The 26,628-nt window shown below is 39.5% G+C and overlaps 1 protein-coding gene and 1 long non-coding RNA gene across 3 annotated transcripts in view; both read left to right on the top strand.

Annotated features, from left to right (window-relative positions):
- Positions 1-26,628, top strand: part of SMYD3 (SET and MYND domain containing 3) — a 745,729-nt gene that overhangs the window by 353,499 nt on the left and 365,602 nt on the right. The gene's annotated exons all lie outside the window — the stretch shown is intronic.
- The window catches only part of LOC134731920 (uncharacterized), a 73,483-nt gene that overhangs the window by 11,698 nt on the left and 35,157 nt on the right, over positions 1-26,628 (top strand). Inside the window, exon 2 of the long non-coding RNA XR_010114647.1 lies at positions 1-26,628. This exon is cut by the window's left edge and continues 4,659 nt beyond it; it is cut by the window's right edge and continues 18,195 nt beyond it. This is a non-coding gene — a long non-coding RNA (uncharacterized lncRNA).

Raw genomic sequence — 26,628 nt, 5'->3', positions numbered from 1 at the left:
CCGCCTCGAGCTCCCAGAAACAGCGTTCTCAGTGAAGCAGTTTTTCATTTATTGTTGTTTTGGCCCCTACATCCCACAGTGCTGACCTCTGACCCAGGGGTTGGAGTTGTCCACTTGAAATTTCCTTCTTCTATTTCTCCATTTTCTTTTGACCAAGTCTGTAAGCATTTACTTCTTCCCATTACTTTCTCCAGAAGATCTTGGCTTCTTCCACAGGAAGGTCACTGGAGAGCAGGCCTACTAGAATGCTAAACAGGCCTAGATACTCCTGCATCCTTGGGAATGCACACCTAGGCTCTGAAAATACCTCTGTATGGTATTGAATCTACTTCTGGGGTTGAAACGGGCCTTAAAGATACTTGGGTAGTTAAAGAAAATGATTTGCTCATCTAATCAAGTGATGTTTGAATCTGTCTGCTGGTGGAGTGAGGACTGTGGAGGAAGCATCGACAAATATTTATTGAGTAGATACTGAATGTGAGACGATAGGCTGGGTCCTTTTCAAAGAGGTTTTTATTTTTTCTTTCTTCCAGTAGTCTTTCAACATAAGTTTGCTATCCTCATTTCACAGATGGGAAAACTGAAGGTCAAATAAATTAAAGTGACTTGGTTCATTGCACTAAGTAGCAGAGCCAGGATTTTAAATTACGTAGCCACAAACCCCATACCTTTTGTACCATATCAAAAAAAAAGGGAGTTAGATTCATTATCTAACAGGAAGTCCATCTATCCTACACGTAGAAGGACAAAGTGATATTGAAAGTAGGGGGCTGTGGGGCTGTTTTTTCCCCTCAAGGAATTTTTTTTTTTTTTTTTTTGAGACAGAGTCTTACTCTGTCACCCAGGCTGGAGTGCAGTGGCGTGATCTTGGCTCACTGCAACCTCTGCCCCCTGAATTCAAGGGATTCTCCTGTCTCAGCCTCCTGAGTAGCTGGGATTACAGGTGCCTGCCACCATGCCTGGCTAATTTTTAGATTTTTAGTAGAGACAGGGTTTCACCATCTTGGCCAGGCTGGTCTTGAACTCCTGACCTCATGATCCACCTGCCTCGACCTCCCAAAGTACTGAGATTACAGGCGTGAGCCACCGCGCCCAGCCAAGGAATATTTTATGAGTAATAACTTCTCTAGACTATCATTTCAACCTGGAGCCAGCCATCTGAACAAACCTTCCTCCATGTCTTTTAGGGTGGTAAGCTGGGGCATGATGTTTAAGACTTCTTGGCTTTTTGGCAGGGCTCTGGAGGGGAAGTGAGTGAGCCACTGGGATGTCACTATGGTAACATGGACAGGGTTTTCTGGTTCTGTCTCCCTCCCTGTGGCCTTTTTCCCATGTCCCCCCAACTCCTGGACTTCCACAGCTGGGCCAGACATTTCCCTTCTTAGACAAATAGACTCGCTTCATCCCCTCCATAGCTGCAGAGGAGAAATCCTTGGTTTGGGTCCCAGTTATTCTTGTGCTTTATGCAGACAGAAACATTAGTACAGTATGTACAGAATTAGCAGTATAGTAATAAGTCATTTTAACCAACAGATGTAAAACATGCTTCAGCATACGTTTGTAATACTAGGCCTGATTACAGAATGGGAGTGGTCTGTATAAGTGAGCTGTGGTAGAAAATACAACCCTTCAGAATAAGTTAAATGTAATTAACTTCACTTTACCAGAGTCATTTTTGTTCCCACAGTTACCTGAGTACTAATTTCTAAACTTGATGTGTCAAGAATGTGGCAGAATGGTGTCAACTTAATGACCGAGAAATGTGATCTGTTTTGAAAGAGAATGGAATATTATAGTCTATAGTACACAAGAATGGAATATTATAGTTTGTAGTATACAAGAATGGAATATTATAGTTTATAGTATATTTTCTTTGAGTAACATTTCTGTGAACATTGAAATTGTCTGGGAAAGAAGATTCTGTTATTTTCTTCTGAGACTTAAGAGAGTATCACATTAAAGTGGCAAATTTGTGTTTATGCCAAATGTTACTGTGATGTTTTCTTCTATAGAATCAATCCCAGTAAGGTAAGTTAAAAAAATGGAATTTCTTTTTCTATAGCTGTGGATGCAAAAGAGCGGAGAGATTAAATGAACTTGCTTATACCTATAGAAGTAAATGGTTGATTCAGATAAAGAACGTAGAGAATCATAAATTTCTTAGGACATGAGTTAAAGGTAGACAGAGGAATCTTTGGGTGACATTGTAGACAGAGGGATGACCTTTGCATATGAGCCAGTTTTGTGTCTTGTAGGTGTTGCTTTCAAGGGTGCTCCTTAGAATAGTGATCTCAATTTTGAAAGGGATGAGGATTTGATGTTAATTTAATATTCTGTCTACTTGGCATATTTTGGGGTTTTGTCTGATGTAGCAGAAAAGTTCCCACCCAGAATAATTTTTAAAACATGGTGACATTGGACTAGGGCAGTGAACACACTGCTCATCTCAATAATGCTTCCAGCTTTTGAATTCATTAAAATAATAAAAGCTTTTTTTATCTGCCTCATTATTTTTAATGCAATTCCATCATAGAGCAGACTTAATCCCTTTGTTGGTGAAGGTAGTTAAAGTTTTCCTTTTGAAAGGAAAAAAAATGATCACTTCTTCTGGTTAATCTGATACCTTTCTCTTTAGGGTATTTTGAAAGATATTAGTAAAGACAAAACTAAAACTAAAATTGAGGATCAGTCACAGCAGAGTGAGAAACGTGGCATGGCATTGCGGTAGATGGAGCAGAGGCCCAGTGTTGGGGACAGGAATCCTAAATTCTAAGTCCAGCCCTGCTCTTCATTAGCTAGGTGTCTCAGACAAGAAGTCACTCAACATTTCTGCATCTCAGTTTCTTCATAGAGAAAAGAAGGGTTTTGATATAGATCTCCATGGTTCTTTTTAGTGCTCATTTTTAATCATTTAATTGAAATGCAACAAGAGGGATTTTAAAAATCAGGCCTTGCATATTTTTCATCTCTACTGACCCCACATCCTCCTCCAGCTACTGTCACATTTCTAGATTTTTCTTTTGAGAAATGATTCTCAAATGAGGCGTCTACTCCTTGTCTCTAACTGCATTGCCAAACACAGTTTTCTGACATCAGCTGCATTTGTCCTGGGACCCGCCCTGAGTTGTAGAGTTTTCCTGCCACTCACCTGAGAACACCAGGCTAAGCCTTCAAGTGCCCTAGGCTAGTTAAGTGCTGCAGGAACTCGGCCCTGGTGTCCTCTGATGGCACAGTTGCAACAGATGCATTGTCTCCTTGCTTATTAACAAGTAAAGGGCTGATCCCTGGAAAATGTTGGGGAGAGGGTTAGGATGGCAGTTGTGCTTTTCACTCCAGAAGTCACTTAGTCATCTTTTCCTGGAGATGGCCTGTGTACCTTGCCTAGTACAGTGCTTGTTGAACAGCAGGCATGTATGCCTAAGAGATTTTTCTCCATCTTTTCTTCCTCCCTCCATGTTCCTCTATTCTTTGCCTCCAAATCATAGTGTTATGTGATCTTTGGGGTGTCGCTTTTCTGGCCAGAAACCCCTGTGGCTGGTGGCACCTTTGCCCGAGTTTTTGTCCTGTGTCCAGGAAGAATGAGGTACTCAGAGAAGTGGAAGCTGAACAAGATGAACAGGAGCTTTATTGAGAGTTAGGGCAGCTCAGAGGAAGCCCACAGTGGGTAGTTCCTCTCTGTAGGCAGGTCATCCAGTGGAGTGTTGAGCTCTCAGCAGACAGGAGGCCCTGGAGATGGTGGCTCCTCTCCACAAGCAGGTCGTTCAGACATCTCTGCAGGTCTCTGAAGCTCTCAGCAGAGAAGGTAGCTCTTCTCTGTAGCTGGTTCGCCCATTGTCTCTAGGTGCCCTGCTCTGGCTGAACCTGAGGCTTTTATGGACCTCAGAGGGAAGGAAGTTCCTTCCTATTGGCCCGTGGTCCTCGGGCACCCAGAGGAGGCACCACAAGTCCCCACTCCGGTCCTGGACTGGCAGCCTGGCCCCCAGCCTTCAGGCCCTCCCTGGTCTGAAGGAGGGGCCTTACAGGGACTTCCCCCTTCCACGCAGGAATCTGTCTGCCTTCTGCTGCCCCGGGCTCGGCCCCAACCCCAGTCGGAGATTAAAGCAGGCACTTGGAGAGGAGAGTGGCCAGGCAGCTGGAGCAGACACCCCCGAGCCTGCAGGGATGAAGCGGGTGGGGAGCGGGGCGGGTCTTCCCGGGCCCTCCAGGGTGCAGGCTGAAGAGATGCCTGGTCTGGACCTGGGGAGTTCACGCTTCACCAACTCAGAAAAGGCAGGGCTCCCGCTTGTCCCTGGCTCCTACCTACTAGATGGAGCGTGAAGCCCAGGTCTGCAGCCGCAGCAGAGAGGCTGCTGCTCTACCCGGGAGGGCAGATCCTGTCTGCTCCCGCCCCCCACCAAGAGCACAGGGAAGCTCGAATCTCCAGCCGCAGTTTGGGCAGCTGTAGCCCCACCCAGGAAGGCAGGGCTCCTGCCTGCTCCATAGAGCAGGAAGCCTGGTCTGCAGCCACGGTTTGAGTGGCTGCAGTGGCACCCACGGAGCCCCTGCCCCAACTCAGAATGGGTGAGGCTCCCACCGCCTCCATGGAGTGTGCAGCCCTAGCCGGCCTCCCTGTTGCAGCAGCAGCTGCCATCAATAGATGGAATTATAACCACCGAGCACGTCCTGATTTACATGACTTTCAACATGTTATAAAGGCATATTCTTCATGGAGGCTGTTTTCTAGCTTCTTTCCCTGTCTCACATAAAATGAGGGCTGCTCCCCTGGCTGTACCTGTGGCTCCTGACATGAATCCCCAGAGGTATGGCCTTTCTCCGGCAATAAGTCATCGAAGCTGCTGCTGTTCCTGAAGGCGAGCCTTTGCTTGGACTGGGAAATTATTAAGAGAGCAAAATCCCCTCCGTTCCCCTAGGGTTTGCCGAGGCGGCGTTTGTTTACAGTGAAAAAATGTGCCATGCAGCCTCAGTTTTAACCTGACCAGCGAACGTATGGACTCGGATGGACGCAAAATGGTGTATTGTAAATACTCCGGGTGCTTCCACCACCAACGCAAGAAGTGAGGGGGAATCTATTCTCGAACAGATTGTCCTCTGCCGAACACTATCACGCCTGCCTGCCGATTAACAAGAAAACGGCCTGTCTCTAACTCCAGAAGCCACACAGCACCGTCTGCAGGCCCCGTGTCAGTTTGCTGCAGTGATAAGACGGGCGACACCATCAGCCTTCACCAAGGGAGGAACAGTTTGGAGAGTTGTTGAAATTTTCAGCTGCTGCTTTCTTCTCTTCTGCCATCCTTCCCCTTCCTCCTCTCAGAATTGGTGCTGTTGGGCCAATTCTAGGTGAATTAGAGTATGTGGCTCTGGCTAGCATGGTGTGTAGGCCCCATTATTTAGATTCTTGGGCAGTTTGCCTCCTTTCTATTCTCTGCTTCCCAGACTGGTTCTCCATACTCCGCTTCACTTCTAGTTTATTCTGTCTTCCTCAAAACTCACCCCCAAGACGGTCTTCTGTTAGTTATGCCTTACCCTGCACTGGGTCTGCATACCCTCCATTCTAAGAAAGCTATTGGTGTTTACTGTCTCTTCTTTAACTGCTGAAGGAAGGATGGGTGTTGGCACTTGGCGGAGAAGGAGGTTTGTTTGGACAGAGGTCTCTTTCCCTAACCCTTGCCACTAACTCACGTGTGCAGTTACCTGCTCTACTGAGGTCAGGCCATAAGCATTTCTTCTTTTTGGTCTATTTACAGTTCTGTAGCTTGATTCTTTGATACACAAATGTCCCAGGTTGCTGGAAATCCCTAGAAATTTTAGTTTTAGGGAAAGGTCAAAGTGCAAGGTAACATAACCTGTTTTATTACCTGGATTCTTCTAAAAAGTTCACGTTTATTCACTTCCCTGTTCTTCCTGCATGGTGCACCTTTAGGCTGGTGTATTTTCCTTATCAGAGAACATGGCCTGCTTTCTTGTCTTGCCCTTTATCTATTTCTCCCAGATAGGTACGCTCCTTGAGGGCAGGGATGCCCTCTACCTTCTTGCGGTTGTATCCTCAACAATTGGCACTTTGATCAGCCTGTAAATACTCAATAACTATATTAGAAAATAATGACTGAGCCTGCTTTAAGAGTGATTTAAAAGCATTAGGGTTGAATATGAGTTTTGAAGTCAGATAGACCTGGAATAAAATTCCTTCCTCTACTCCTTAATATCGGTGAGACTCTGACCTTTCTAAGTCTCACTTCCTCATTTGTATCAGATTCGATCTTGGATTGTCACTAATTCAATAATAACTACTAGCATATACGACCACTTAGTTTGTGCCAGACGTTGTGCTTAGCAGTCTACATGGAAGGTTTCATTTAACCTCCGTGATGTCTGTGAGATGAATGCCGTTTGTTTTTATTAGCTGCTTTTCTCAGGTCGGAAAGTCAATTTAAGTGGCTTACGCTACTTACTGAATGTTACACAGCTAGAAAGTAGGCTGAGTTCACACTTGGTCACCTGATTCCCAAGCCTGTGCTCTTAAGATCTCAGGTTCATTGAAGGCAGCAACATTTGGTGAGTATATAGCAGTTAATCAATAATCATAACAAGTAAAATATAAGAACAGCACTTTAAAACTTCTCTTTAATCCGGTGAAGCTCAGATGCCTATATTGCCTTTTAATTGTCTAAGCACTTGCACAAAATTATCTAATATGATCCCAACAATTCAGTATTATTAGCCAAATTTAATATGTAATAATTGTGAGAATAAAAGCTGCTATTTATTGAGCTATTCACTGCTGACACTACATACGTTATAACTAATATTCCTGACAGCCTTTTGAGTTAGATGTTATATTGCTTTCATTTTGCAAATAAGAACCAGAAGCTCAGAGAAGTTTCTGAACTTGGTCAAGGTCACATTGTAGCTCAGATTAAAATTTGGATCTGAGCCAGGCATGTGTAGTCTCAGTAACTCAGGAGGCTAAAGCAGAAGGATCCCGTGAGCCCAGGAGGTCAAGGCTATAGTTTACTGTCATTGAGTCTGTGAATAGCCACTGTAGTCAGCCTGAGCAACGTAGTGAGACCTTGTCTAAAGAAAGAAGAATGAAGAATTCAGATTTTCAAGCCTGTGTTCTTTCCACTGTACACAGCTATCAGGATGCTTTTGTGAGGCAGTGGGGAAGTTGACTTTCTGGAAGTTTTTTGCTGTCCAGATCCGGGAAACCTGATTCATGCTTCCCGAATGAGCTCTGTTACATACATTGCAGAGTAAATTCTGTGTCCCTAGTCTTCCGTGAAGTGGGAACATGGTGCCTGTGTCCAAGTGTTCTATCTCTTTCCATTAAAGTCAGCAGTTTTCCAAAGGTCTTGTTTATGAAGGTTATTAGTTATGCAAAATGGGCCTTTATGGATAGTTCTATGAAATGATTCCAATTAGAAAGAAGTGGGTAGATTGCCAGTCGGTGTCAGCTAATTAAATTATGATATGCTTCTGTCATTAACAAGGACTCTGACTGGAGGAAAAACAAAAAGATAAAAGCAAGTTTCTGAAATTTGTTGACAGGGAGGGTATATTACTTTGCCCATTCTCATACAATTAGAAGAATAAAACAGGAGCTTCCCATTTTGTATTTGAAATAGGGAAATCTGTTATTACTTTCTTCTAGGGTATAATTAATCAAATTCAGCTGCAGTATTTTAGATGCTATGGTGAAATGGAGTTTCATTAAAAACTGTAGTTTAATAATAATGGATCAGTCATACTGACATTATTGCAAACATAAAAATGAGCTTTGAATACCAAAAACATATTCAATACATTTAATTGAGAAGGGGCTGTGTTAGAATTTTTAGGCTGGTTCCATGTCAGAGTTTGCCGTGAATAAGAGAAGACATTGGTACCCAGGCTTGCCCTGAAGAGTGCCAGGGACATGGCGGTAGCAGCATCCCGATCTTTAGTAATCGTCTGGCGGGTGTATCCGTCAGCTCTTGTCAGCTCGACAGGGAGGCTGTCCATCCAGGCGAGGAGAGCCTTGCCGGGCTGCAGTAAGTAGCTTATAAGTACAGTCAGGGAATGGAGAAGAAAATCTCCAGCTTTTCCTCCAGCTAAAGTTATCAATCTTTACAGGCACTTCTAGAAGCTGTTTGTTAACCATGCTGCTGTTCTGTGAGGAAACGAGTGCCTGGCTGGAAAGCACAAGGCTTTGGGAAAGTTACTTTTTCTGCATTAAATCAGATGTTCAATATCTTGATCCTGTGCCATTCTGTGGGGTGATGTAGTGGAGCATTCTTCTAGACATATAGGTAAATGGTGTTGACCTAACAGATGGGAGGATCCAGAAGCATAGAGGCTTGGAGAATGTCTTATGGGGTCCCAAAGCATGAATAAGCAGAATCTAGAATTTAGACTTTACGAATTGGACATTTATGATGATTCACATAGTGCTGCTTTGATTGATTGATTGATTGATTTGAGATAGGGTCTCGCTCTGTTGCCCAGGCTGAAATGCAGTGGCACAACATGGATCACTGCAGCCTTGACCTCATGGGCTCAAGTGATCCTCCCACCTCAGCCTCCCAAGTAGCTGGGACCATAGCCACATGCCTCTACACCTGGCTGATTTTTTGTATTTTTAGTAGAGATGGGATTTTGCCACATTGCCCAGGCTGGTCTTGAACAAGCTATCCACCTTCCTGGGCCTCCCACAATGCTGGGATTACAGGTGTGAAAAGCATGCCTATCCTGCTTTGACTTTGTTTCTTTCAAAATGTGTTATGGCAAGAACTGACTCAGAATCCTATTGTATACCTAAGACTGCAAGGACACTGTTTAAACTTACAAAGAAAGGCACCTGTTTTGAAGCCTTTGGGAAGATGTATTTCATGCAGTAATGCATGATTCACTAAGAGTCCCTATCCTTTAAGCAGGTCCCAAGACCCTCTACACTGTTAGTCTAATTGGAGGATGCATGTGTGTGTGTGTGTGTGTGTGTGTGTGTGTGTGTATTAAATATACTACAACTGTATTTCCATTAAAAAGGATAATGTAATCCAGGTTAGCTTTTTTGCCTGTTAATTCACATTAGTGAGATTTTGTTGGCCATTGTGGTGGCAATTATTTCTTACCATTCCATGTGGGTCTTACACAATTGAGAGGCTGGTTGCACAGCCAGACTTGCACAGAACTTCCTACCCTCGTGTTTTTCTCCATGAAGAAGCTGCCAAAGGTTGGAACTAAGATTACCAAGCCCTTCTTACTTGTCTTCACACTAAACATTCTTCATGATGTTCTGGCCAATTTGTGTTTGTAGGTGTCCAGAAAAGAGCAATATACTTACGAGAACTCTCTACTGAAAGTACAGCAGTCCCCCCCCATCTGAGGTTTCATTTTCTGTGTTTTTAGTTACCTTTGGTCAAGTACAGTATAAAAATATTAAATAGAAAATTCTAGAAATAAACAGTTCATAGTTTTACAGTCGTGCACTGTTCTGAGAAGCATGATGGAATCCCGTGTCCCCCGGGATGTGAATCATTCCTTCATCAAGCTTATCCATGAGTATGCACGACCTACCCATTAGTCACCTAGCAGTCACCCTCAGTTATCAGATGGAGTATTGCGGTCTCACAGTGCTTGTGTTCAAGTGACCCTTATTTGACTTAATAATGGTCCCAAAGTGCAAGACTAGCGCTGTCAATTTGGATATGCCAAAAAGGAGCTGTAAAGTGCTTCATTCAGTGAAAAGGTGAAAGTTCCCGACTTAATAAGGAGCGAAAAAAAACATACGCTGAGGTTGCTAAGATCTACAGGAAGAATCGATCTGTGAGATTGGGAATAGTATATTATTATAATTGTTTTATTAGTGGTTATTTTTGTTAATCTCTGTGCCTAATTTATAAATTAAGCTTTATCATAGGTATGTATATATAAGAAAAAGCATAGAGTATAGAGGGTACAGTACTATCTGTGGTTTCAGGCACCCACTGAGGGTCTTGAAACGTATCCCCTAAGGATAAGGGGGACTACTGAATCAAGAAGAGAGCTATCCTTCTGGTGCTAAAGGAAAGAAAAAAGAATGTGGTATACTTAGGTTCGAGGCTAGTGATGCCTGGTTGTTAGTGACTTGTCTTCTGAGCAAGTTCTTTTTGCTTAAAGGTAATTTCTTAAATGCGAGAGTAAGGAAGAGGAAAACTTTGAAAAAGAGAATGCACCTAAGCATAATTTTTCTTCTTTATAGGAAACTTAACTTTGTTTCAAAATAAGTCTTTCATTGCCTCCAGCTCGACTCTGCTTCTGCTGAACATAGAACTCAATCACCAGGGTTTAAACAGGAGCTAGTGTTGTATTCCAGGAGATGTATTGACTAAATGGAAATCTTGAATGTTTTTACATTGGTTTATGAATTCTAGACTGTTTAATAAATTTAAATGAAGATTTTTAAAAAAAATGTGTTTACGTTGGCATGTTAGTCATTTACTTCAGAATTCTGAGTACATTCGGGGGGTTGTGGTTCTGTAAAGGACTTACTACAGTTTCCAGCCCACTGTACATGTTTAATAGACATTATGCTGCTGTTACTTTTGTTAGCTACCATAACTGTGAAGGAGAGAATTGAGGACAGTAAAATGAAAGTAAGTAATCATAGGAATGCACCACTCAGTCAAGGTGTGCTTAAGACATTAAAATTCCTTTGAATATCCGTACAAATGGTAAAATTTGAGAAATAATTGTTTGTCTTTGTTTTACCATTAGGCTTTTTGGTAGCTGTCCTGTCGCCCTGTTCAACATTTGCTCCTATCATGTGGAATTCAAATCCTGCTAGATCTTTTGCAGAGTTTCCAGTTCTGTTGTGTGTATACAGTGACAGCTGAGTTCAGTATGGGTTGCTAGAGAGAGTTGATTTCCAAGCCAGATACTTTTGGGTTCAAGCGACTGCTCCCTTATGTATTAGCTCCACGTGACCCTAAGACATTTAGTGTCCTATGAACCTTTCTGAGAATTGTTCTGAGTTTTCCTGACAGAGTCACCAGCTTCAAGAAAAACACAGCAGTTGAACAGATAGGTCACCTGAATGAAGCCTGCCCACTTGGGTAGCCCCTGACAATACCTCTATTGTCATAAGTTATATAAGACAGTAAGTGTTGATCCTAAAGATGGTCCTGAATTACCAAGGAAGATACACTCCACTCTGCAAGCCAGTGACCATGATGTGCATTTAAAATGCATTTTCTTCCAGCTGGGCTTGGTGGCTCAATTCTATGATCCCAGCAATTCAGGAGGCCGAGAGGGGAGGGTGGCTTAAGGCCAGGAGTTCAAGAGCAGCCTGGGCAACATAGTGAGACTCCATCTCTAACGGGGCATGATGGCATGTGCTTGTAGTCCCTACTCCTTGGAGGTTGAGGCAGGAGGATCACTTTAACACAAGAGTTTGAGGCTACAGTAAGCTGTGATTGTGCCACTGCACCCCAGCCTGGGTGACAGAGTGAGACCCCTATCTCCAAAAAATAATAAATAAATAAATAGCATTTCCTTCCAAATGGGCAGGATTAAGGAGGTTTGATGCTTTGAAGTATAACCTTTAACAGGAAAATAATCCACTGTGGAGGAGTTCATTCCATGAAGATGGTGGATGCGTGAAGCATTACTGTTACCACTTCTCGGTTCTCTGTTGCACACTTGCAGTAACTGCTAGTGGTGCTAGTACTACTGGTACTAGTACTAACAATAAAGCTAACATTTGTTGAGCTTATATTGTTTGCTAGAAAATGTAAGTCTTTTATTTTTTCTTAGTCCCAAAGAATACTTGTACAAGATGAATATCATTAATAATTTTCCAGAGGAGGAAACAGGCTTAGAGAAAAGTTTCTGGGCCAAAATAACACGCATCCAAAGCAGTGCAGCTGGGATTTGAAGCGAAAGGTCCTGATCCCCAGAACCCATCATGCTTTTACCTGTTTTACGAAGCGTTTCAGCAGAAACCTGGCACTTGTACCTCACTGGCCATTACTGGCAAATTTTGTATATATGTGCATTCTTCTCATTTTGTATATATGTGCATTCTTCATTCATCCTTTTAAAAGAGATCTTGGCTTTAGATAATATTCTTATGTAACTAAAGAATGATTTGTCCATTCTTATGTTTTGTCTTCGATGAACCAATACATGATGAAAAGAATATCTTAATGAAAGGGAGAGCTACATCATTGCAGAGTGAAATACAGGTAATTCATATCTTTGCGAGGATTGTCCGTGGCATATTAAAAAGCTTAGATCAGCTACTCTTTACTCGCCAGCAGGATTCTTTGCTGTCTTCTCAGAGTGTGATGAAATATTCAATTCTTTTAACATTAGCTTGAACAAAACAAAACTGGAGAAATAAGCCTGTCATTAAGGCCTTCTATAACCCACCATTGTTAACCATCTTGGATTCTCTGTGTGATATTAGCACATATAAACAATTTTTAATTTAAAATTCTAGATGTGTAATTATAAAACCAGAATTTATCATTTTTGTTAAAGAAATGTGTTTCAAACTCAGCTTCTTGAATGCTTATGGCATGCAGTTTGTTTTGCTGTGAATTGACAAAGGGAATTACTAGAAAAAGAGAAAAAGAGTGCAGAGTTTTCCAAATTCCTTTTCTGGAAAATAGGGAATTGATAGCTGAGAAATGAAAGTGTGTTATAAAGCCCTTATAACACCCACTGGAAAATAATCATTAAATATTAGACAATATGATTGAATTAGGAATGTTTTAGGTAGAATGAAGTCAACCAAGTTCTAACTGTTTTTCTGTGTGATCTTGAGAAAATCTATGTATTGAAATACTCATGTTAGCCTCCCATTTTCATTTGATATATTTTATAAACATTTTTTGGTCCATTGAGAAAGACCCTTTATAACAGAAGGTTAAAAGGTTAATTTTAGGTCTCTGGGCTATGAACAATTAAAATTTTCCAGGAAGCTTAATCAGACATTAGTGTAACACCCAATCAGTCCCCTGAACCTGCTGTGAGTTTCGCTATTACTCCTTATTGATTAGACCATATTCTTTTTGCTACTAATGAATTATTTATGGAGGATCCCTTGAGCGTATTCAGGCATTGTGAAGGAAGAAGATAAAACCCCTTCCTCTGTATAGCTCTGGCCAGGGGTTTGGTGGCTGCTGTGACTGATTGTGAAGGCTGCATCCCCTGGGTCCCTGTTGTCTTAACTGTCCCGCAGCTTTACAAAGTCTTGAGTTACTGAGAGAAGATTCAAAAGGGATTAGATTGTGTCTAGCAAACTTGACAGACCTGAGCATTTAGCAAATACTTTCCACATGATTTGTCTGTAGAGAGCGGTACAAAGAAATTTAGGTACTGTGCAAAGTATTTAAACTTTTTTTAAAAATAAATTTTTGGCTGGGCACGGTGGCTCACGCCTGTAATCCCAGCACTTTGGGAGGCCAAGGCGGGCGGATCACGAGGTCAGGAGATTGAGACCATCCTGGCTAACACAGTGAAACCCTGTCTCTACTAAAAATACAAAAAATTAGCCGGGCGTGGTGGCAGGGCCTGTAGTCCTTGCTCCTCAGGAAGCTGAGGCAGGAGACTGGCGTGAACCCGGGAGGCGGAGCTTTGTAGTGAGCCGAGATCGCGCGACTGCACTCCAGCCTGGGCGACAGGGTGAGACTCCGTCTCAAAAAAAAAAAAATAAAATAAAATAAATAAATAAATAAATTTTTAAAATACTTTATAGGAAGAGGTGAACTGACCAAAATGCAGTCAGGTTTTTTGTTTTTTGTTTTCAGTTTGGGCTTTATTTTTTTTAAATCCTAGAAGCTTAGTATTATGAAAACAGTTGTTTTAATGCAAATATCTTTCATAAGTAGTGAGCGAATATATATGAAGAGGGTGTATTGTTCTCATAGTGCAGCACTCGGGGCGGAGTGAGGATGGGACAGAGGAAGACTGTGCACAACCTCGGTGCTGTGTGTAAATTTAGTCCCTTGGCCGTATGCACAGAATGAGGAAAATGAGTAAGACATACATATTATATTTTTATTCATCTGGATTTAATTATCTTAAGGACTATCTTTTTATAATTAAGGTATTTTACATTTTTACCAGAAATAAGAAAAAAAAAGTATGTGTTTGTGTGTGTAATGGGGGATGACATATAAAGCCTAAATGAAATTTCTTCTAAAATTCAGGGAAATAATCTCTGAGAGGAATTTGGAGATTTACTTTTTTAAAAATGTGCTGCCAAATACCAGAGAGCCATTCCAAAACGCAGTAGTAGATTATCTACAAAATGTAATGGAAACGCCTTCTTAGATGACTTTAAAATGGAGAAAGAAGTCAGCTAAGCCTATAACCCACTGCTTCCACCTAGGGACTTGCAGAGAAATACCTGTGCATTCTCAGAACTTGTTTCACTCTGTAGGTTGGAGGGAAAAATCGATCATGATCTAAGGCTGTGGTTGCTGAATTGGGTTATTAGTTGTGCACCATCTACTTTTACCGTCTTTTGATCTGGCCACTATATTTAGGCTGTTATGGTATCCAGTGGGGAGAAAAACAACTTAAACTTTTGCAATTGGGAAACCAAGTGATACTTTAAAAAACTTAATGAACCTTGAAAATTGCTACTCGCCATGTGAGAGTAAAAATGCCACATCAGGTGGGTAGCAAAGAAAATTGTCTTGATACTTCCTGAATTCTGACAGTATTTCTTTGGCAAATAATCATGTATCTTTTACTGAGAGTCTGCTTTGTGCAGATGTCCTTATATTGTCCTTATATGCACTTTGGGGAGATATATAAAGGAGAAATTAATATTAAGAGTAAAACATGTGATTCCCATGGACTCAGGGGAGGAGAAATGGCGAGTAGCTGCCAATAGGGCCAGAGTTTCCGTATTGAGTGATGAAATATTCTGGAATTACATAGTGGTGATGAGTGTACAGTTTTGCAAATATATGAGAAACAACTGAATTGTATACTTTAGAAGCATGAATATTACAGCACGTGACTTACATATCAATTAAAAAAAACCCAAATCCAAAATTCCAGTATGTGCATTATCAGAAAAACAACCACCTAGTGGCTTAGCCCGTAGTCCTTGGACCTGTTGTAAGACTTCTGTTTCTTATCCTCTGCCTGCTGTTCCCTGAATGATCTTCCACAGTGACTTATTTCATAGAGGGAAAAACTTTCCGTGAACTCTCATTGCTTTTAGTTAGGTCTGTGCATACAGTTGGGCAGACCGTGCTCTGCAGAAGTCTAAGAAATGTCTTTCTCATCCTGCTTTTTCGGATGAATTCAGACTCATTACCTGACATTTAGGACTGTCTGCATCTTAGTTCCAGCCTACCATTCATCAACTTCTTTCATTTATATGCCCACTCATTGACTTATTCATTCATTCATTTTATTTGTATGTTCATTGGTTCCTATGTTGGTTCATTCATTCATTCACTCATTCATTCATTTGACTGTATTCCTTATCTTGCCTACTGGTTGTTACTTTCTCCCTGCCCAGTCTGCAGAGCCCATGCTGTACATTGTCTCAGCCGTCTTCCCACCTTCTTCCTCTAACTCCTAGATATATTCTCAAGGCCCTGCTTCTATCCTGCATTTTTTGTACCTTTCTTTTGCCATTACAGAGTTTGTACTTTTTTTCTTTAAGTGCCCAGTACATAACAAAAGAAGGTTCTATCTCAGATGGGGCAGCATTATTCACAACTGTCTCCGGGCTCCTCCATGAGGTGTCTGCCTTTCTTTCAACTTTAAAATCTGAACATGATGGACCTATGCTTTTGGAATTGGGGGTGGGTAGCCAACTAAAAAATGGAGAGCTACTCTTTACCTGGATAACTAATTTTTATGTTATTGTAGGATAATAACCACAAATCAAGGCATGGCTACCTATTTATTAGAGCTGGCCTGAAAGCTTTAAATTCTGCAGAATGTGTTTTATATGCTATTAACTCCAATCTGTTGGTGCTAATTTGAAATGGTGGTTTGGGAACATGTGCAATTCCTGGTGTACTTGAAGATTTCAGGACATGAATGACAAAAAGTACCAATAACTCTCTGATCTAACATTGAGAAGTTATCAGCAGACACTGCCAGATTTGAGAATACTCATCTTTTCTCACATTGTTTTCTTTCTTATTTTGCATAAGTGAATAAAGGATGATTTTGGAAAGCCTTACACTTGATATACATTATATAATCCTAGAGGCCTTTAAAAAACAGGAGAGGAAACTTAGTTGAATGCTTGAAAGGTAATGGGCCAGATTAGAGTTTGAACTAGATGATTCTTAGCAGTTCCTTCTACTTGTGTGATGTTATATGCTTCTCTTTTCTTTAAAATTTCATTTTGGTTTGTATATGAAAATAATTTTAGCTGTATATTTCTACTCTGTTCATATATAATATGTATATATTATGCATATATAATATGTATACATTATATACATACACGTGTGTGTGTGTGTGTCTGAGACAATTGCCAGACTCATTTCAATTATGAAGCTTTAAGGTGATTGATATTGGGATCACTTTTGCCTCTGCATCTTAAGCAAATTCACGTTCTTTGCCTAATGACTTCTATATTTGCTAGCATGGACTTACCTTGAGATGACTCTGGAATGTTACTGGAAGTGATAGTTGTGTGGAATAATTTGACACATGTCCCTAAGATGGCTTACTTTTGCCCCTCTGTTATTTTAGAGCATACTTAAACTGTGCACGCTGGGATAGCTTCCAAAAGCTTAAATTTTAGGATTTAATTAGGTCATACAATATTAATTAATAAAAAACTTTTTGAATTGCTTTGGGTTCGCAGGTACTGTGTCTGATGCTCCATACAGAAGGATGAATGAGACCAAAGGTCCTACTCTAAACCATTTACAGAGAAGTAGTGAGACCTATTTAAAAAGAGTTGAAGCAAAAGCTTTCAGGTAGATGACTGAATCATTGTAGCTCTTCAGCATATTATAACAGAAAAAAGAGCCAGTTTTTGAATTTTTATGAGCATGTTATAGTTTTAAATAATGTGATTTTCTTGAACTGTAATATTGATATAATTCTAAGTCAGAGAAGCTGTTTTGCATTTCCAGCTCTTACTGCCTACTTCAGCACTAACCAAGGTACCAAACAGCAGCCTCTTCAGCATATATGCTAAGTTTTTTTTTTTAGCTTGACTGGGAACATTTTCTTGGGGATGTAATTTTTAGGTTGGTGTGATGTGCAAACAAACACCCTTTAAAAGTAGATATTATTTAGCATTTAAGTGGAAATTAAAAATGAGTCATTAAAAGCGGGGGGGGGCGGGGAAGAAAATGTGGTCAATCAATTTCAGTTGCGTATAGGTGTAGATGCAAATGGAAAGCAGCATGGTTATTTAACCCTCTAAAAGTCAGAGGGTCTTATGTCTCCTGTTCAGAGATGCTGCTTGTATTTAAATAATATGATGGACATTTGGGAATAAACTAGTGGTTCTTAACTTCTTTTGATTCACAGATTCTTTTAAGAAACTGTGGAAAGCTAAGCACATGTATGTACAGATATAACATTTGCATATTATTTCAATGGATTCATGGATTCTGAAGCATATTCTGCTAGGGGCATATAAATAGTATGTGTTAATTTATGTTATGAAAATCTTAGGTATATAATTTAAATTTTGTGTATAAAATTTATAAATTATCTAGATTACTTATGAATTGTATATGTGATCTAGCTGAATTGAATACATAAGTGTTTATTATAAGGCATTTAAAAAACATATATAAAATGCCTTATATAAAAAGCTGCATTTTAAATTATGTTTACGTGAAGCTTAGGTTGGAATATACTTTTGGAGTACTATTTCTAAAAGAGAATATTTCCAAGTAAAGGCTATTCCCCCTGAAATGTCAGTCATAGGCCACTTCTAGAAGAAAAGGTGGGAAAATAAACACATTGTCTTAATGTAATATAGCAGGTGACAAAGTGAGCTGACATGGTTATGAAGCTAGGTGTAGGAGATGGTGATATATAAAGGAAAATTAAAATGTCATCTCATCTGAAGGTTCACTAGTCATTTCCCCGGGCTGTCTTTAGCCTGTGCATGGAAATAGATTCTTCTGGTCCAAATATAATGCACTTTTAATTAGTTGACCATAACAAGAATATGTTTCTTTTGAAGTGCTTTTAGCTTAAAGATGGCAGTGGTTTAATATGGAATTCTAAAATGAAATGTTAGGGTATAATTTTAATTATATATATAATAGCTACAACAGTGTCATTTGCTGGCTCAGCTGTGGCTATTATAAAATAGCAAGGACTTCATGTCTAAAACACCAAAAGCAATGGCAACAAAAGCCAAAATTGACAAATAGGATCTAATTAAACTAAAGAGCTTCTGCACAGCAAAAGAAACTGCCATCAGAGTGAAGAGGCAACCTACAGACTGGGAGAAAATTTTTGCAACCTACTCATCTGACAAAGGGCTAATATCCAGAATTGACAATGAACTCAAACAAATTTACAAGAAAAAAACAACCCCATCAAAAAGTGGGCGAAGGACATGAACAGGCACTTCTCAAAAGAAGACATTTTTGCAGCCAACAGACACCTGAAAAAATGCTCATCATCACTGGCCATCAGAGAAATGCAAATCAAAACCACAATGAGATACCATCTCACACCAGTTAGAATGGCCATCATTAAAAAGTCAGGAAACAACAGGTGCTGGAGAGGATGTGGAGAAATAGGAATACTTTGACACTGTTGGTGGGACTGTAAACTAGTTCAACCATTGTGGAAGTCAGTGTGGCGATTCCTCAGGGATCTAGAACTAGAAATACCATTTGACCCAGCCATCCCATTACTGGGTATATACCCAAAGGATTATAAATCATGCTGCTATAAAGACACATGCACACGTATGTTCATTGCGGCACTATTCACAATAGCAAAGAGTTGGAACCAACCCAAATGTCCAACAACGATAGACTGGATTAAGAAAATGTGGCACATATACACTGTGGAATACTATGCAGCCATAAAAAATGATGAGTTCATGTCCTTTGTAGGGACATGGATGAAAATGGAAAACATCATTCTTAGTAAACTATCGCAAGGACAAAAAACCAAACACCGCATGTTCTCACTCATAGGTGGGAATTGAACAATGAGAACTCATGGACATAGGAAGGGGAACATCACACTCCAGGGACTGTTGTGGGTTGGGGGGCGAGGGGAGGGACAGCATTAGGAGATATACCTAATGCTAAATGACGAGTTAATGGGTGCAGCAAAACAACATGGCACATGGATACATATGTAACAAACCTGCACATTGTGCACATGTACCCTAAAACCTAAAGTATAATAATAAAAAGTAAATAAATAAAAAAAAGAAATGTTTTCAAGCTTTTTTTTGATAGTAGTTGAGTTCATTGAGCATGTGTGCATTCAGCTCGCTCACACATGTGCTCTCTCTCTTTCTCTTTCTTTTTATAAAATAATATAAAAACTGAAATTTCCTTAAGAAGATGTTTCTCCTGATGCACTTTAATAAAGCCACACCCCTCCTTCCATTAGTATCAGCCAATCGTGATGACATATATCAAGAAGATAGTTGCTGGTGAGGTAAGCAGTGTGGCAGGCCCCTTTGGCCCTTCTTTTCCTGTAAATTCTTAACTAAGGAAAGCTACATTAAAAACTGAAGGAACAATAAGATACTGTCATTAGATAATAAGTTTAACAACACTCAGGTCTTTAGAAGTATTTATTTATTTACTTTTTCAGATTTTTCATTTAGTAAAATATGGAGATTTGTTATGGGAAACATTCTCATCCTTTCCCTACTTGGTGGGAATTGGACCAATAGATGTTTTCAGTAACTCCAAGAGCCTGGGAGTGGAATCTTATGATGTTCTGCTTTTCCCTCAGTCATGCCATGGGTTCATTTAAATGGGAAAGTTATTCAATCAAATGTTCAGTTGTTCAAACTTGAGTTTTGAGAGTTCTTTATATATTCTAGATACTATACTAGATACTATTCAATTCTTTTGGATGTATACCCATATATGGGATTACTGGATAACATGGTAGTTTTTTTTTTTTTTTAAGAAATGCCATACTGTTTTTTGTAGTTTTTATAGCACCTTTTATATTTCCACCAATGGTACCCAAGGGTTGCAGTTTCTCTGCATCCTTGCCGCCATTTCTTCTTTTCTGTTTATTTGATAGTAGCCATCCTAGTGAATGTGAAGTGGCAACCTCATTATGGTTTCAATATGCATTTCCCTAATGACTAATGATGGTGAACATCATTTCATGTGATTGTTGGCAATTTGTAATCCTTCTTTGGAGAAATATCTGTGTGAGTCCTTTCCCCATTTTAAAAATTGGGTTTTTCCTTTTTTGTTGTTGAGTTGTGGAGTTATCCATATATTCTGGATATTATACCCTGACCAGATAAATGATTTGCAAGTATTTTCTCCCATTCTGTGGATTGCTTTTTCACAATGTTGATTGTATTCTTTGATACACAGAAGTTTTAATTTTGATGTAGCCCACTTTTTCTACTTTTACTTTTGTTGCCTGTGTTTTGTATCATAGCTGAGTAATCATTGCCCAAGCCAATGCCATGAAGGCTTCCTTTATGTTTCTCCTGAGAGTTTTATAGTTTTAAGTCTTTTGTTTAGGTGTTTTAATTTTTGTTTATAGTGTAAGGTAAGCATCCAACTTCATTCTTTTGCATGTAGATATCCAGTTTTAACAACAGCATTTGTTAAAAAGACTGTCTTTTCCTCCATTGAATGGTCTTAGCACTCTTGTTAAAAATTATTTGACCATATAGTTTTCTAATCCATGTACGTGGATTGGTTTTTCATAACCCAATTAAGTTTTTAAAAACACAAATTCTGAACCTGGAATTTAATCTGGATGAATGTAATCTTGTTTGTTTAGGCCTGTCTTCTAATCTGATGAGTTTCTTGTAAAGCTTTTTAAATATATAAATTTAATATATACACTACTTCTCCCAATTTTATATCATCTCTAACTTTGGTAAGCATGCCTCTTATGATCTCAGCCAAGTTGCTGATGGGCATATTTAGTAGCATTGTCCCAATTCCAGGACTTAATAACAACCCATTAGAGATAGTGCGAAAAATTGAATTTCAACATTCATTTTTCAGTCTATACTGTTTGGGTATGTTGCAAACATAACTGATATCATTTCCCTGTGGTTCTTCACTGTGCCCAGAAGAACATCAAGAATTTCTCATTTAAACGTTATAGTCTTTTTCTGCCCTTCAGCCTTGCAACCATATAAAAAAGGGAAAATATTTAGTTTCATATAAAGTATTTTAATGAAAATATTCTGTCTTTAATTGGTCATTGTCTTCACGTGTGTTCATCATTGTTTAATAACCAGTTCTAGACTTCTCAGGAAATTTATGTCAGACTTTATCCTTGCATAAATCATAAAATTGTAGTTCAGACTCACCTTTTTAAAGAAATAATTTGTGTAGTCAGGAGGGGAATATTTCAATATATAAAGAACAATCAGTAAGAGTTATAGCTGAAATTTATGTTCTGTCTCTCAATGTGCCCCGCACAGTGTTGGGAATGCATAATATATCTCAGGTCATTTTGGGTTGACTGTGAAATAACGGAAGTGTATATTCTTTCATTGTTTTTATCATGGTAGAGCAGGCATGGTCAGCCTTATGAATAAGAACCTAAGGTTCTTATAAGTGAAAGTGCAGGCACTCAAAGTCCTGTCTTTGACTCAACCTTTCACCCTTATTCCTTCTTACTGATTGACCGACTGGATGTTTACATGATTCATTCATTCTTTCATTTAGCAAACATTTCCTGAGCCACCACCATGTACATAGTGTTTTGTTATAATAATCTGGAATTAAACACGACAAGACCTTTGATCTCATACAATAGAGGGAAATAGGGCAATGGAGGCAACCCCCTATAATACTAATCATGATAAAATAAACATCATTTTAAAGATAAAATGTATGTGTGTTGGGAATGCAAAGGAAGACATAAGTAATTATGACTGTGAGAACTGGAAATGTCTTCATGGGAAAAGTAGAACATGTGCTGATTTTAAATTTCAGTGGCAGCCAAGTGGAGGGAATGAGGAAGCCACACAAGGAAGGTTCCTGAGCCCATGGAAAGGACTTTATCTGCTTCTAGTCCTTGGAGCATAGAGTGTGTGGAGTGTACAGGACTGGGAGTGTTAAGACGAGGTTTGATTGTGGGGTTTCTTCAATGCTCTAGTATGAAGTTTGGGCCTTATTCTCTATTAAGTAAAGAGCTGTTTAAAGTTCCCAAGTAGGAGAATGAAATGATTATGACGATTTAGAAAGATAATTCTTGTTAATGGCATGAAATATAGATTAGAGAGTCAAGACTGGAAGGAAGGAGCCCAACTCTCAAGCCAGTGCAATAGTTCAGGTAGGAGAAATGGAAATACAAAATTGGTCTCTTACAAAAAGGTCAGAACTGTCTGGAGTGCAATGAGTGGCATGTAACTACTGCTTTTAATCCAAACAGCATTTTCTTTTTGTGATTACGGAGACGTTAAAATTCTTTGTTATATAACGAGAATAAAAATTGGATTTTTCAAAACAAAAATGCCCTGTTTTTACTTGAGGTTTCTAGCTTCTTTTTGAATGATAAATATAGGTTGTAATTTTCTTTCACTGATGCAGTTTTTAATTTTAAAAGGGTAGTCACTCTATAAGAATCAGCACGTTTTAGCATAAATGGTCTTCCTGTGGGAGGCAGACAATCTGAGCTACCTGTATTTTAATTTAAATATTTTGGTTTTCGGGAGACATGAAATGGATTCAGGGCTTATAAATGGGAGCTCAAGTGTTTATAACACTGAAAATACGGAGGCCTGGGAACTTCATGAAAAGTTGGACAAGCCTAAATTATTTTAGTGATAATTTTGTCTACCTATTAAACTTTCGTTCTAAATTGTAGCCTCTCAAGGTGAAGAGTTCCCTCCATTTATGATGGATGAATTCTATGATGATAGAAAAATTGAACATATAAGTTTTTCTCCTGATGACTTGCTGTGGTCACCTGCCTCTGGGGAGCCTGTTTTCTGAGGATATTCTTTCCAATATTGTACTTGCAACTCATTCTGAAATTATGGAATTAGTATTCTTAGTTTCTTCTTCTCTCTGCCTTTAAACAGAAGTAGACATAGCTACAGTTATGTATTTGACTTGCCAGAATTTCAGTTTTCAAAATGCCTGCTATGAAGGGCATGGTAAGGAAGTACTTTTTGCTGTGGGGTCATGATTGTTTCTATGCACAAATTTAGTGAGTGCACTCTTTGCTTGACTAGCTAACAAGTGCTCTGGGCTTATGTCCATTTTTCAGTCTTTTAAAAAAAGGAGAAAGAAATGTGTTCAGAACTTTCTCAACTCGATGGGGAAATTATTCATGTTACATGAACAGACGAGTCCTCCCCATGGCAGCCTCTTTCATGTAACCTCCAGTGAGTCCCTTGACACATTTAACTTTCCTTATGTGTACAAGCTCTTTATTCAGGTTTGATTAAACGGCAAAACAATAGTTGTGGACTGTCTTGGTTCCCTTTGGGCTACTTTGAATAGTGAACATGCAGCAGAAGATGCCGGGAGTCAAAGGAAATGGCGCTGAATGTCGAAAGGTCAGTCCCTCAAAGATAATTTCACCAAATGAGAAAATAGAAACTCTCACAAAAAAGCTGAGGTCAACCATGCTTCATTCTTAATCTCCATTTTTTTTTTTTTTTTTACTGTATTTGATGAATAAATTTCCTTTTACCTCATGTAATGTTTAGGTGTAAATCTTTGATTGTTGTAAAGGTGTTAAGTCAACAATTACCTGTTAAAGCTTTCATGACCCCAAAATTGAACTATTCAGAAATACAAGTGCATTAAGACATTATTTTTAAAGCTTAATTTTTTTAGAACAGTTTTAGTTTCATAGCAAAACAGAGATTTTGAAGACACAAAGATTTCCCATCCATCCCCTGCCTGCACCTTGTCTTCCATCTTGCATATTTTTTGAAGGATCGCAATGAACAACAATGGGATCAATAATGGGGAGGGCCACACACTTGTAATCCTAGCACATTTGGAGGCCGAGGTGCGCAGATCGCTGGCGCCCTGGAGTTCGAGACTAGCCTGAGTAACATGGCAAAACCCTGAAAAATACAAAAATATTAGTAGGGTGTGGTGGTGTGTGCCTTTAGTTCCAGCTACTTGGGAGGCTGAGGTGGGAGGATCACCTGAGCCAGGGAAGGCTGAGGCTGCAGTGAGCTGTGATTGCACCACTGCACTCCAGCCTGGGCAACAGAGTGAGACCCCATCTCAAAGCAAAACAAAACCAAACCAAAAAAGCACACAACACACATACACGTACGATGGAGCTGACTGATCCAGATACTCCTTTCACCCCCTAAAGGGAGAAAAAGAGTGAGCTATACTGAGTTTCTGCTGTGGCGAATATGGAATGAGCTTTCAAGTTAGACCGCCTGGGCTGGAGGGCCAGCCCACTGCTCACTAGTTGCACCATGTAGAACAACTGTTGCACTCTCTCTACATCCCAGTTTGTTCGTCTATAAACTGGGTATTCATAGTATTTACCTTGCAATGCAGGCTTTTATAATAAAAATTAAATAAGATTTCTATGTAAAGCACTTATCAATGTGCCTGGCCCATAGAAAGCACTCAGTAAATGGTATGTGCTGTTGTTCATTCTTTCCACAAATACATACTGGTTAACTTTACCCTGTTCCAGACACTTTTCAGCATGCTGGACTATATAGTGAACAGTTCCTCCCCTCCTAGAAATATATTCTAGAGGTAGGAGGCAACAATAACCATAATAAATGAGCAAATTACATTGTATGCTAGAAACTGGTGAGAGCTATGAAATAAAACTGAACATCATAATAGAGATCGGGAGGAGGAGTACAGGAACTGGGGCAACGTGCAGTTTTACATAGAAAGTCACATTAGGCCTCGTGGAGAAGACAACATTTCAACAGTGACTTGGAGGTATTTGATTGTTATTAGTACTACCAAGTAGGATTTTGTTCTACCAAATAGGGCTTTGCTTTATGCCTACATTTCTACCCTTACTGCGTGTTGTAAAACTTGATGATAATGATAAATGCATACTTAATACTAATAATTAAAATACTAATACTAGAAATTATAATCTATGTTTATACTCATTTTAGCTATATAATCTCCTCTCCTTTTCATATTTTTCTTTTCTTTTCTTTTTTCTTTTTTTTTTGAGACAGAGTCTTGCTCTGTCTCCCAGGCTAGAGTGCAGTGGCGTGATCGTGGCTCACTGCAACCTCCGCCTCCCAGGTTCAAGTGATTCTCCTGCCTCAGCTTCCTGAGTAGCTGGGATTACAGGCACGCGCTATCACGCCCGGCTAATTTTTGTATTTTTAGTAGAGACGGGGTTTCGTCATGTTGGCCAGGCTGGTCTTGAACTCCTGACCTTAAGTGATCTGCCCACCTCAGCCCCCCAAAGTGCTGAGATTACAGGCGTGATTCACCGCACCCAGCCTCCTTTTCGTATTTCACTCAGTTCCACTTCAGTGAGTTTAGGGATTAGACCAGTAAGGAAATTAGTTCTTTTTGCTTACAGACAACAGAAATAGAAGGAAACAAACTAGAAATTAGCTCCTTAAAAACAAAATACTAAAACAAACTACAGAATTCTTCTACAGATTCAGGATTTCTCAACTATCTTTTGTCTATTTTATCCAACTTTCCAATGCAGTATCACACTGAAACGCCAGTATTTCTGAAAATACTTGGGCTCATCTTTGTTGAAGTTATTGACAAAAAAGTTCTCGCCTTTTCTGTGAATGAGAAATATTGAGGTGTTTATGCAGTCTACGGTTTGGTGCTGCTATTGACTCAGGTTGGCATGGGAACTGGTGCCTTGTTACCGCTTACAATAACGAAGCATCCTCAAAGAACAGGAAAAGCTGCCCTTTCAGAGTTCTATATGGCATTAGTCTATATTTCTCTCTTCTAATCATGAGCAAATGCTATTTTCCTTTTCAGAGCTAGCATCACCTTTTGGTACTTTTGCGCTTTACCTTCCTGTGTAGATTATTGGAATCTACTCTCTAGGGTTTCTCTGTGCATCCAAAGCAGTTGTTACCAACCCTGTTAGATTCAATGCTGCATCTTTGTAATATGTTTTGGAATATCCCCTTTATTTCTGAAATGAAATGTACTAATAATATAACTGCCTCTACACATAAATTTAAATATTAAAATAGTGTTACAATTTTAATATAAAAAAAGAGAAAGATAGCTTTCAGTGTATTTTATTATGTAAATGCTTGTTGACTATTCTTGGAGATAAAATGATGTCATCAGGTGTTCGGACCTACCTGCAATGAATATATTTGGATTAAAGAGGAGTAAAACAACATTCAACTGAGTATTGGCAAAAGCTTTTCTTTCTATTTGAAGTTTTGAAATAAGGAGTAAATAAGTATACACATAAACATACATATAATCCTATAAAGGTAACATCTATGTATGTAGATTGATGCCTGGTTATTGTGTGTGATTTAAATGCCATGAATCGTTGACATGATTT

Source organism: Symphalangus syndactylus, chromosome 19 (genome assembly GCF_028878055.3).
Source record: "Symphalangus syndactylus isolate Jambi chromosome 19, NHGRI_mSymSyn1-v2.1_pri, whole genome shotgun sequence".
Taxonomy (NCBI): Eukaryota; Metazoa; Chordata; class Mammalia; order Primates; family Hylobatidae; genus Symphalangus; species Symphalangus syndactylus.
Note: the sequence above shows the minus strand (reverse complement) of the source record. Positions and strands in the feature narration are given on the sequence as shown.